At 37.4% G+C, this 14,345-nt stretch overlaps 1 non-coding gene across 1 annotated transcript; it reads right to left on the minus strand.

Moving 5' to 3' along the window:
* Positions 1 to 9,714: 9,714 nt before the first annotated feature.
* On the minus strand, positions 9,715 to 9,821 carry LOC141625270 (small nucleolar RNA R71). Its single transcript, XR_012535059.1, has one exon. It is a non-coding gene; the product is annotated as a small nucleolar RNA R71 (small nucleolar RNA).
* Positions 9,822 to 14,345: the final 4,524 nt, after the last annotated feature.

A 14,345-nucleotide genomic window follows, 5' to 3' on the forward strand; every position in this document is an offset into this window, starting at 1 on the left:
GATAAAAATTGGTAAATAATAGTTATTTTGCAAATAAATATTGATTAAACTTTTGGGCTCGAAATTTTTGAATTTTTAGCTCCTGGAAATTGTTCCAAAATGTACAAAATTTTATTTTAAGTTATTTCAAATTTTATTGTTTGGTTAAGAATTAAATCGTAAAAATTGTCGTTTTACCGATTAAATTGTCAAATCATTTTAAATAAATTTTAAAACAACAATTTTCACTTGCATGTCATTTTTGGTGTAATACCAGAATGTTCATGGCCTTGAATTTTTTTTTTCCATAAATTTTATAATTAAATGAAATTTTTCCATATTAATTGTGAATTATTATGTCTTTTTGTCATAATTTGTGTTTTAATCCCATATTAATTCACGATAATTAGTGAGAATAATTTTTTTGAAATTAGAACATATTAGTATCATTAGCATATCTTAAAATTATTTTAAGAATTGATTATGAATTTTTATTGGTAAAAATTCCGTCAAAGAAAGCTCAAATGATCGTTGTTGGTAAGTTAGACGATTTGGCATGTCATTTTCCATAATGCATTTTATTATTCATTTGGATGAATATTTTCTTTAGCATTATAATTATGTAATTTTTCCTAAGATGGCCATAGGTAGAAATTGGTATTTTCCGTAATGTAAGGGATTATCGATTTGTTTTGTAATTAATTGCGATTTTGTATCGCCTAATTTGTAATTAATTAATAGTTTTATTTTAATTTTAATTACAAATTATATAATAGGATATTGTTATGTAATTTAATTATTAGTAATTAAATGAAGCATCTAAAGACGGAGTTTTCATGAAGACGGTGTTTTCGGAAAGGCGTTCCAAAATCCTAAAGAAGGAGGCCAATTTATGAAGACTCAAGGGACTAAGAAGTTGGTTTCCGATATGTAATAATTTTAGTTAATTAGATTAACTAGGTGGCCATATTAGGACTTGTTTGTTTATTTATGCATTCATGCCAAATCGTCACTACATGTTTTAATTTTTGTTGTTATCGATTTAATCGTCTAGCATTCACCAATTTTGTTCACTTAAAAGTGATAGACAATTAAATTGATAAGATCTCTCACATTTGTTTAAAATTGAGATTAAGCCTTACCAAATAATAGCACCTATGAATCCCTTCTTCATTAGAGGTAGGTTCGGATCACCGAGGTACACTCTTTTTACGTTGGGTAAGTAGGGTAATAAAAGTTATTACGCGTAAAAATTGGTTGGACTCAACGGGATAAATATGGGTTGAATCGGTCCACCGTGCCCATATTTATTCTGGGGCTAAAAGATAGATTTTAAGAAAATCCGTCAACCAAGAGTTCTAGTCGTAGAATCAGTCAAAATGTTGACTCACCAAATTTATATAAATATGGGTTGAATCGGTCCACCGTGCCCGTGTTTATATAAAATTGGATCTTGGAATCATTTATAAAATTCAGTGGGAGATCATTATATAAATGGGAACTTGTTAAAATAGTTTCACAAGTTAAAAATTTTTTTTAGACGATTACTGTTAATCTTTCCTTTCATTTCCTTTGTAGTAATCACGATGACTTCTACTAGTGAAACAGTCACCATAGCTAGAGGTTCATGGCTACGTTCTTTTATGGACAAATATGTTTTAAAAGCCGATGGTAGTAATTTTAAAGATTGGGAGGAACAACTTCAATTAGCTGTCGCAGGTAATGGCAAATTACGCTACCTTGTCGATCCCTCTCCCCTAGTACTAGGGCCACAGCCGATGTAAGGGGGGCTTTTTCAAATTATCAAAAAGAATACGCTGCAAATAAAAATGTTTTGATTTTTTCAATGGATCCTGCTTTACAAAGGCATTGTGTCAAGTTTAATGATGCACATGAAGTATTCTCGAGGCTTTCAACTATATTTTCTCAAGCCCCGAGAATAATTCAATATGACAACGCAGTTCATTTCTTTGAGGCTAACCTCAAAGATGGTCAACCTGTAAGTTCACACGCACTTAAAATGATTGAGTACGTGGAAACTTTAGAGGGGTTAGGATGCAAGATCCCCGACGAACTTGTGGTGGACCGAGTCCTCCACTCTCTCTCGCACGTCAAAGGATTTACCCAATTTAGGGTAAATTATAATATGACGAACATGAGAAAGAGTTTACATGAGCTCCATTCTCTGCTTGTGCAAGCATAGAAGGACATGGGATTGAGTGGGAGTACAAGGAAAGATGTGCTTGCGATAAACGTGAAGGGGAAGAAGCAGTTTAAGAGGAATGCTGGTAAGAAGCCCATACAGGTGGAGGGCAAAGGTAAAGCAGTTGCGAATTGCTCTACCAAGCCTAAACCTATAAAGGGTAATCCTCTTAAAGAAACTTGTAATTACTGAAATAACAAGGGTCATTGGAGGCGTAATTGCACGAAATACTTGATGACATCAAAGCTAGCATTGTGAAGCCAACATGTAATTTCTCAACCGAATCTTTTATGATAGACATAAATTATGCTTCAAATACAACTTGGGTATTAGATACTGGTTGTGGTTCTCACTTGTGCAATCATTTGCAGGGCCTAAAAAGCATAAGAAAGCTAAACAAGGGTGATGTTGATTTCCGAATGGGTAATGAGTCTAAAGTAGCCGTCGTCTCAGTTGGAACTTATGTACTTAACTTAGCTTCGGGGTTGCAGTTGTTTCTTAATAATTGTTATTTTGTACCAACGTTGTCTAGAAATATAATATCAGTATCTGTGTTAGACACAGAAGGTTTTTCTTTTGTAATTAGAGACAAACGTTGTACTTTTTCCCTTAATGGGATTGTATATAGCGAAGCTATTTCAATCAATAGTATTTATATTCTAGATATTTGCAATGATGTTTATCATTTAGATAATAAAAGAATCACAACAGGTGATCCCGATCAATCTTATTTATGGCATTGTCGATTAGGACACATTAACGAGAAATGCATTAAAAGACTAGTGTCAACTGGTATAATTAAACCTTTTGATTTTGAATCATTTGGTACATGCGAATCTTGTCTTCTTGGCAAGATGACTCGTTCACCTTTTCTAGGAAAAGGATCTCGAGCTAGTTAGTTGTTGGGTTTAATACACACCGATGTATGTGGTCCAATGACAGTCACTGCTTGAGGTAATTATGACTATTTTATTACTTTTATCGATGACATGAGTAGATATGGGTATATCTACTTAATTAGGTATAAAAGTGAAGCTTTTGATAAGTTCAAAGAGTTTCAGAATGAAGTAGAAAACCAATTAAATAAGAAGATTAAAGCATTATAATCAGATTGTGGTTGGGAGTATTTAAGCAATGACTTTAGAGATCACCTTACAAACTGTGGTATTGTATCCCAGTTAACTCCTCCTGGCACACCACAATTAAATGGTGTGGCTGAAAGGAGGAATCGAAATTTATTAGATATGGTCCGATCAATGATGAGTCAAACAGAGTTACCTAATTCATTCTGGAGTTTTGCCATTTTATCTGTTGTACGCTCACTTAATCAAAGTCCCACTAAAGCAACTGATAAAACTCCATATGAGATATGGAAAGGGAAAGTCCCGAATCTGCGATACATGAAAGTATGGGGTTGTGATGCTTATGTTAAGAGCAAGTCTGACGATAAGCTTGCACCTCGTTCTGAAAAATGTATTTTTGTAGGCTACCCTAAGGAAACTTGTGGACATTACTTCTATAATGGTAGCGAGAACAAAGTGTTTGTGGCTCGTGAAGCTGTCTTTCTAGAAAAAGAGTTTATTTCTAGAAGACAAAGTGGGAAAAAATTTGAACTTGATGAAGTTCAAGAGCCACAAACTGATATGACAATACAGGAAGATGTTCCTTCTACGTCTGAATCGGTTATTGTTCCTTCTGAACCTAGGAGGTCAGAGAGGGTTAGTCGCCAGCCTGATGGATACCTTGATGTCATCGAGGAAGATGGTAACTATGAGGTTTTACTTTTGGAAAGTGATGAACCCAAGACCTACAAAACAGCTATTATGAGTTCTGACTCTAAGTTATGGCTCAAGGCCATGCAATCCGAAATGGGTTCCATGTACGATAATCAGGTATGGGACCCGGCTGACCTACCTAAAGATGTTCAACCTCTTCAGTGTAAGTGGATATTCAATATTAAAATCGGCATGGATGGACATAAAGATGTCTACAAAACTAGATTGGTGGCAAAAGGTTTCACCCAGGTTCATGGTTTACACTATGATGAAACTTTTGCACCAGTTGCTATGCTTAGATCTGTTCGGATAATGTTAGCGATTGCTGCATTTCATGATTATGAGATATGGCAAATGGATGTCAAAACCGCTTTCTTGAACGAGATTTTGGAAGAGGAAGTGTTCATGACACAACCTGAGGGTTTTGTGGATCCTAAAAATCCTAACAAAGAATGCAAACTTAAGAGATCCATTTATGGTCTTAAGCAAGCATCAAGGAGTTGTAATCATCGTTTTGATCATGTTATTAAACAGAATGGTTTTTCTCGAAGGGTTGAGGAACCATGTTTATACATGAAGTTTGGTGGGAGTAAAGTTGTTTTCTTACTTCTTTATGTGGATGACATATTACTCATTGGGAATAACGTAGATATGCTTGCTTCTGTCAAGAAGTGGTTAGGAAATCACTTCCAAATGAAAGATTTGGGCGAAGCACAACACATCTTGGGTATCCGGATCTATAGGGATAGATCCAAAAGGATATTAGCATTGAGTCAAGAAGCCTATATCGATAAGATTCTTGACCGATTCAATATGAAAAACTCCAAGAGAGGTTTTCTACCTATGGGCAGTGAGATCACTTTGAGTAAGTCACAGTGTCCTACTGAGCCTAAGGATATTGAACACATGAAATCGATTCCCTATGCTTCCGCTATTGGATTGATCATGTATGCTATGATGTGTTCTCGTCCTGACGTCTCGTATGCTTTGAGTATGACGAGTCGTTTTCAGAAAACTCTAGATGAAAGTCACTGGATAGCCGTCAAGAATATTCTAAAGTACTTGAGAAGGACTAAAGATTCATTCTTAGTGTTTGGAGGAGAATCTGAATTACGTATAAGAGGTTATACGGATGCCAGTTTCCAAACCGATAGGGATTATTTGAAAACCCAGGCTAGTTTTGTCTTTTTGTTGAACGGAGGGGCGGTTTGCTGGAGAAGTTTTAAAGAGTCCGTGACTGCTTATTCTACAATGTAAGCTGAGTACATTGTAGCCTCTGAAGCTGCAAAGGAGGATGTTTGGATTAGGCAATTTTTAGAGGGGCTGAAAGTAGTTCCTACCGCTGAGGATCCTATCACTTTGTATTGTGATAACAGTGGGGCTATTTTTTAAGCAAAAGAGCCCAAGTCTAGTCTCAAGTCTAGACACGTACTTAGGAAATTTCATATAATTTGAGATTTAATCGAAAGGAAAGAAATTAAAGTTTGTAAGGTTGGGACAACTGACAACATCGCTGATCCTTTAACCAAACCTTTGTCTCATGCCAAACATGATAGTCATGTAGTTTCGATGGGATTGAGAGAATGCCAGAGCTGTTGTAAATTATATGATATGTAATAATTAAGATATTGTTTTTATTATTTCATATACGATAATTAGATTTATCGTTGCATTCAGTTTTATATCTGAATTTTTATATACTTTGTTTTATCCAAATAGATTGTAGTGACAAAGTCGAACTCTATTAAAGTGAACTGGATTAACATTATATTTTGTCCCTAGTTACTTAATGAGGTGACGTCTCGGAGTGACTAGATTGTAAGGCGATAGATGACAGGTTAGACTATCATATGGTCATAATGATGACTGGTCGGTTACATAGGCAGATTGTGAGACGATTTGTCGGACAGTGACCGTTTATAGAGTCCTTTTGTTGCTGGGTTTTAGCAAGGATTTCTATATATTCGTACGAGTCAATTATTTAGACTGGTGACTATTTGTCTGAGTTGGTGCAGTTTTCCGGTGGCTTTGTTTTTTGTTCTAGGTCGCACCGTAAAAGGAGGCCCATGAGCATTTACCGGGCCATTGTGATCTGTATCGAATAAAGAAGATAGGTCAACGGGATTGTCCATTTATGTCATATTTTATCTCAAGGCCACTCGAGGAGAGGTGACTGGAAATGTGTGGCCACGCTCGGATGAGATCTATAGTAGATTATCTGGTCAGACAGTCATTCTCCTGATCGAGGAAACCACTTTATGAAATGATCACGTGTAAGAACGACCTGAAAGACATCTTGCATTGAGTGGGAGATATTATTGGACAAGAGAATTGGTAACGCGCACTTGTGTCGGACAAGTGGGAGATTGTTGGAGTAGTGTCCTCCACAATAAGTGCGTGTACATATTAAATCTTGTAAAAGGAATATCAGGGATTTATCTTTTTATTTGTCAGCTGGTCATCGTTAATCGGTAATGATTGGCTGACTAAAGGTTGACATTACTGTCGTGTGACGGCGGTGATCAGCTGATCCCTTTAGGTCACACCTATAGGATGACGCCCAAATAGAATGAACTAATTGTTTGTATGAGATACGAGATAATTAATTCCTTGTATTATTTAAATTTTAATTAGTCACGTAAAAGTATTATTTGATGACGGGTTACTTAACTAAGAGAAGATTTATTATTTAATTATGTGATATTTAAGTAATAAATTAATAATATAGAATTTATTAATTAATTGTTAATTAATTAATTTTATGCGATATGTGTATATGTTTTGAGGTGGAATTAATTAGCTATTTATATTTTACAAGAGGTTGTAAAGTTAGCTAATTGGGATAATATTGACACATTGTATGTTGATAAAATGGTCTTATGATTACTTAATAGTTAAGTAATCATTGGTAGTTAATTTATATTATTTAAGTGTTAAATAATCAAATTAATATTTAATTATGTCAGATAATCAAATATAAGACTTATAAGCATTTGTGGGGCAAATGTCGAAAAATCGAAATGGACCCGGAGAGGGCCATTTGGACAGATATTTATACACTACTAATACACTCATTGTGAGTGGAAAAGGTAGGCATTTCCCACTAGCATTTGTATGTGAATTGTATACATTTGCATGCCTATATATACCTAAGTCCTTCCATCATTTCTAAGGTTGGAAATTTGAAGAAAAATTAGTCTTTGTGTGCTTGTTGTGGATGGTTTATATACACCATCAATAGACCATATTTTTCTTCTTATTTTGTTCATCCTTTTACAATAAACACATATAAAAGTAAACTAATAATATTATCAAGGTAATAATATTAATTAATACATCAAATATACAAATAAACAAGGTTACTACTACATTTACCTAATTAGTATTGTTGTAGTATTTTGGGTTTATCTTAGGTGCCACCTTAGGAGATACGTTGGTAATTAAGGTGTTGGAGGATCATCCTTATTGCATTAGCACAAGAACAACATCAAGGAAGGATTCCTTGAGTTGTGCCCATTTTGCCTTATAACAATGTAAGGAATTTTTGTCTTAAGATGGTTTAATACCATCTCTTTTATATTTTGCTTTGCATGCATGTAGATTTTGACCACCTAATATTAATTTGTAATTTTGATAAAATAAGATGAGTATTAATTTGGTCTAAAGAACTAACACAATGATCCCCACGGATCATGAGGCAGCTAAATGAAGAAGAAACCAAGCTGACCTTTGAGACGAGCGTCCCAGAAGCAGCCCGAGCATCCCAAAGGGAGGGATGGGCGTCCCCAAGACTCAGCCCGCTTATCCCAAAGGTAGGACGAACGTCTTTTGTGATAGAATGAGCATCCAACAAGGGCAGGTCAGGAGTCTCCATGAAGGACTTGCAAGGCGTTAAACTCCTTTAAGGGGCTTAATCGTCATTTAGTCCCTTGGTTACCCTAATACTTGTACTTGGTATAAATACTCCATTGTAATAGGAGATTAAGCATCGAGTTTTATTAGTGTTCATCAAGTTTTATTAGAAGGTTATCTTAGATTAATCCAAGTTATTAATACAATCCAATCATACAATTCAATCTTAATCACATCTTAATCTTTCCTTAATTATTCAAGTGTTCTTAGATTTAGTTGGGTAATTTGAAGACTATTTGGGTTTATTGGAGAATTGACAACTCTCATCATTGATCAAGTTTTCTTCTTTTATACTTTTCTTTCTATTTGATCATCCTAAGTTTGTACAATTTCTCTACTCTTTAATTAATCCCTGTTTATTATTTTACTCTTTCATCATGTTTAGAATTGTTAATATGATTGACACCATTGTTAGCATCTTTTCCATGATCATGAGTAAGTAGCCTCCTAACTAGGGTTAGTGGGGGATTAGGGGAGTTAATCATAGGGTAGATCTTTACTTAATATATGAATGCTTGCTTGTAGTAGTTTCAACGTATGCACATGTTATGCTTGATTAAATGCTTGATTGACAACCCAGCATGAATCTCTTATCTATTCAACAAGACTTGTAAGACATAAAATAACTCAAGGCTTGTTAGACCATGCATATAGTTGAATAGGAAGAATTAAGTCGACTTTTAGGTGTTGTAAAGTCTTGATCGACTCGGTTCCGAGACCCAAAACTTCCTAGGAATGGTAAGATATAAACTAACTCGATTCCACTACAACAATAATTTGCTTGCATCTATGAAACTTGTATATGTGATCTCACCATGATTCCCTCATGAACCCATAACACCCTAGTGCTTTAATTAATTGTTTACAATCCCATTTGCTTGCTTTGTTTTACTTTCGTTTGTTTACATTTCCTTTGTTAAGTATTTTACATTGCAACTCTCGACCTCAACCCAATTTGTGATACCAAAGACATAGATTTCTATAACCGATAAATCAATACAATACCCGTCCCTTGGGATCTGACCTTTACTTAACGCTCTACTAAGAGTAGTTTGTTGAGATTATAAATAGAGTTTTGATTCGTGTGCATAGACGATAATGTTTTGAACCGAATAAATAATGGCGCCGTTGCCGGGGACGGTGTTCAATTGAATTGTTATCATTTGTTGTTTTTAGTTGTGTCTTTCTTAACCTTGGGGAAGTCAAACTCCTTAAGGTAGTTTTAATTATTTTTTAGTTGTTTGAGTTTTTCATGCTAGAAGATCACAAGGCGAACCTTTGCCTATTGATCCCGAGATCGAAAGAACATTGACAAATATTAGAAGAACCGTTAGAGAGACTTCAACAATTGTGGGTATTGGAGAACTTCTGGACATTGGTATCATCTAATCGGATAGTGTTGAGTTTACCAACCCTTTTGCAAGACAAGGAGAGGAGAACCCAATTCAAAACCAACCACAAAATCAACCTACAATGCCTAAATTTTCATCTCATTTCGTACCAACCAAGAAGAACCTACCCAATGGTACTCCAACACCACCCCACTTGACCGGTAATTTCATTGCCAAATCCACATTCATACAATTAGTTGAGAGACGTCAATTTGGAGGGATGCCTAGTGAGGATCCTCATTTACACATGGAGACTTTTTGTGATTATTGTGATTTAATTTCCCAAACGGGGGTAACTCAAGACCAAATTCGATGGGTATTGTTTCGTTTTTCCTTGATCGGAGCCGCAAAGCAATGGTTGAAGAGCCTAGACAAGGCCACTCTTGGAATTGATTCATGGAAGAAGTTAGCACTTGCCTTTTACAAGAAGTTCTACCCTCCGGAGAAGACCAACATGCTAAGAGCCCAAATCACCGGGTTCAAGCAAAGAGATGAAGAGTCTCTATATGTCGCTTGGGAAAGATTAAAAGATACATGTCGCTCTTGTCCTCATCATGGATTAAGCGAATGGTTTCTAGTCCAACAATTTTGGAATGGGTTGAATGAAGATTCGAGGAATGTGCTCAAAATGGGTTCTAATGGAAGATTCACCGTGGTAGATGACAACCATACTTTGGGAAAGATAGAAGAGATGGCGGTTCATGACTGTCAATATAGTAGGCCAAGAAAAGCTACTAGGAGAGGGAGACATAAAGTTGACTCTGTCACACAATTGAGTGCCGATTTGGGTGCCCAACTAGGCTCCCATATTGACACAATGAACTTGGAATTTTAGAAAGCCATAGCCAAGATGAATGAAGCCTCTCAATCATCCAAGCAACATCAACATGTCAATGCCATGGTGGCAACATCTTCTATTCCAAATGGAGTATGTGAGAATTGTGGAACTTTTGGATATGATCAACAAGCGTGTAGGGGCACAAGTGAGCAAGTGAATTCTTTCCAAACATACAAGAATGGCACCCCTTATTCCAACTATTACAATAAAAACAACATAACATATTTCACCCAAACTTCTCATATAAAAGCCCAAATGTTCAAAATCCTCAACAAACATACACACCACCTCCAATTAGAAATCCTACTCAAAAACCATTTTTCAATCAAAACCAAGGATTCCAAAACCAACCCTCTTACAATAAATCCAATGACCAAGCTTTTGATGGTCAAAAAGTGGTCCTTCAAATGCAAAAGAGCCAACAAGATTTCTTTGCTCAAATGCAAAGAGATAGCCAAGCCAAAGACACTACCATCAACAATATCCTTACTCATGCCAAGATGTTGGAAACACAAATGTCCCAATTGGCCGCTTCAAACTCCCAAAGGCAAAAAGGTAAATTACCTCCTCAAGGTAATCCTCCTACAAGACATGAGACCATCAATGCCATTCACTTGAGGAGTGGTACACGATATGAGGGACCTAAGGTGCCAGTTGAAGAGGATGTTATTGAGGAAAGTGTCAAGCAAAGAGATATGATATAACCATTGAGGATAAATCCTAAGGAGGTAGAACCAACTACCAATGACTCATTGAAGAAGAGAAATGAAGAGAAGGACAAAGAGGTTGAAAAAGAACCTGTTGTGATTAGACTTCCGTTTCCAAGTCGCCAAGCCAAGCCCAAGCTTGATGAGCAACTTGGAATGTTTTTGGAGATTGTGAAGAACCTAGAAGTTTCTATCCCATTCACGGAGTTGGTCAACCATGTTCCGGCCTATGCAAAATACATGAAAGACATTCTTACCAAGAAGAAGTCCATAACGAAGTTGGAGACCATCACGTTCACAAAGATATATAGTGCAATACTCCAAGGGAATTCCCCACCTATGCTCAATGATCCGGGAAGCTTCTCCATTCCATGTACCATTGGTGATACCACAATCAACAGGGCACTATGCGATCTAGGTACAAGTGTGAGTGTCATGCCATCTTCGGTATGTGAAAGGCTAGGAGTGGGAGAACTCAAGTGCACTAACATGACTCTATAAATGGCGGACCGAACAACAAATAAACCACTTGGGGTATGGGAAGATGTACCCGTGATAATTGGATAGTTTTTCATACGATGGACTTTGTTATTATTGATATGGAGGAAGATTCCAATATACCGATCATTCTAGGAAGACCATTCCTACACACCGCCGGAGCGGTGATTGACGTAAAGCACGGGATGCTCACACTTGAAGTTGGTGATGAAACAATCACCTTTAATCTTGATAAGACTATGAGAGCTCCCAACTTGCATGAACCATGCTTTATGGTTGATCACTATAGCCGGGAAGGTGACAAGAAGAAAGTGGGAATCCCCATTCAAAGGTCAAGTGAAAGATGGAAATCCTAAAGAGAAGGGCAAAGTAACACCGCCCAATTGGAAGAAAGATGTGGATAATATTAAAGTGGCTCTATTCGGAGAGCATGAAATTTTTCACAACAAGCATGAGAGCTGGCAAATCTCACCCATCATGACAAGTATCAATTGAGGCCTCATTCGCCATGACAAAGAGGAGTTGCTCTTGCCAACTCATAATCCTCTCAACATAGGGGAAGAAGCAAAAGGAGTATATGGTCTATGGGATGACGAATTTGACGGATTGGTTAATCCTTATATTGGAAATGCTATGTCCCTAGACCAAGGGTTTGTATATCCTTGTTAGCACTTTGACTCGGGCTACTACATGAATGAAGACAACAATATGCCAAGGTCTATGCAAGACCTCTATCATGATAATGAACAAGCCTTTGATTATTTCTATAAGGCGTTGAGCAACATTAACAACACCCTTGCTTTACCCCCTGACACCTCTCACACGAAGGAGAGTGTAGTGCAGTCCTCCCTAAACCACCATTTGTAAATATTCTAACCTCTTAACTTGTACATTACTCTATTTTTGCATTGCATCTTATATGCTTTGTTGTAGGATTTTTTTAGATATGAGAGCAAGTAAGGGAGGGATTTTAATGTATTTGTAATGTGTAGTGTTTGATGATCAAGTGTGGGGAAGCAATTGCCTAGGCTAACCAAGCCTTTGTAGTGCAACCCCATAAAAAAAGAATAGGAAATGAAGAAGCAAAGTCGCGGGTAGGCGATCCCCATGAGCAGACCTGGGCTCGTGGGGATTGGAGCAAAGCAAAAAAAAAAAACAAAACGGGAGCTGTAAAAGAATCCGCTCGAGCTAGCACCAGGACGGGCGTCTCAGCATTCATCCCGCTCGACCCGAACCCAGGTCGAGCGTCCCCAAAGCTTAAGTTGAATCCCTGCTCGAAAATCCGCCGGTCCCCAACAGAGCTCAGCGTCCCCTACCATCTTATAGAGATAAAAACGAGATTTCTTGTAACACCCCCATTTATTTAGGAGCCTTTAGCAAGACATTCCCAATAAATAGAACTGTTACTATCTCGGTTGCCCGAGGTAAATGATACAAATTAAAACAAACCAAAGTACTTTAATAACTTTAACTGAAATAATAGTTTTATTACATTGCCAACTAATTAAAATAAAACCTTAACATTTAAATTTACTACGCAGCGGAAATTACATAAATAAAGTTGTATAAGTCAACTAAGTAATCTAGCCAGCAACTATGGTCCAAGTCGAGCTCACATCCCAATGCTCCCAAGTCAGCTAATCTTTAGTACCTGTCAAATCTGCTCCCTATTATGGTTCATCACAGGTGTTCACGAATACACTGTCAACCACGAGGTTGAGTAGGATAAAATACATTATAACAACCAATCTATATTAATCTCACAACTGTCAATATTTCAATCTCAACTGTTCACATGTCGCATATCGACATCAACTATCCACGTTATCCACTAGAGACTAAGCCTGGGGCCTTCCAATTAACCACACACGTTATCCACCAGAGACTAAGCCCGGGGCAGTCCAATTAATCACACACGTTATCCACCAGAGACTAAGCCTGGGGTAGTCCAATCACCACTCACATTATTCACCAGAGACTATGTCTGGGGCCGTCCAATTCTCAAAAACCATTCCACGGTATAATCATGTAAAACATGCACAACTCCAATCAACTAACAGTATTAATCACTCAATCAAGTGAATTATATAAGCAGTCATAAACCAACATCCTTCCAATAACATCCACGTATTGAACACGAAAACAGATATAGTTGAGTAGAATATCCTACCTCGTCAGCGAATTCCAATAACGCAATCCGAGTAAATATAAATCCAATTAACACGGCTTCTCACAAATCCGTCACCTATACAAGTAATTATTATAATTACTATTTATTCACTTTATTTAAATATTCAATTAATTATAAATTAATTACGTTAATTATGTTTTCGTATAATTTAATTCAAAATCCGTTTCAGTAAACCCGTCTAACAACAACAATAATAAGGTCACGTGTAAAACATGCCTTACAAAACAAACACTCAATGCACCTCTACACCAACGACCAACACATATTACGCATGACACCCCCCTACACAACCGTATAAATTCCCTCATACCCGACAACCATGAACCACCCAGTCCACCACCAGTACCCACCGCAAGTTTCCTATTCCCACAACCCAAACACGGCCCTACCACCAGCAACAACCACCCTACATGGCTGCCAAAGCGTGCTCTGACAGCTAACACCAACAACGTTCGATCCTGACGCAACGTATACCAAAAGATACGGTTTTAACCACCGCCACCATAGACCACCACCTACAACTCCCCCTGCCACGACACCCACCGACATGACATAACCAGTCGCAGCCATCCCCAATCGTGCCCTAACACTCACCCACGGTATAAACAAGGTAACTCACGGCATTCAACAAATCACAACTACCCCACACCACTAGTGGCCACCACCGTGGTCTTCCCTGACCCACGGTGATCCCACCAGCAGCTACGCCTCCCTTGGTCACGGTCTAGCGAGGTCACAAGGGTGTTAATACACGGGTTCATGACAAACACCAATAACCAACAAAACACGTGACAACTCCGGCAACCACCCCACAAGCCACCGCCTGTATCCACCCAACCTCATCCACGACG

The sequence above is a fragment of the Silene latifolia genome, chromosome X (genome assembly GCF_048544455.1).
Source record: "Silene latifolia isolate original U9 population chromosome X, ASM4854445v1, whole genome shotgun sequence".
Lineage (NCBI taxonomy): Eukaryota > Viridiplantae > Streptophyta > Magnoliopsida > Caryophyllales > Caryophyllaceae > Silene > Silene latifolia.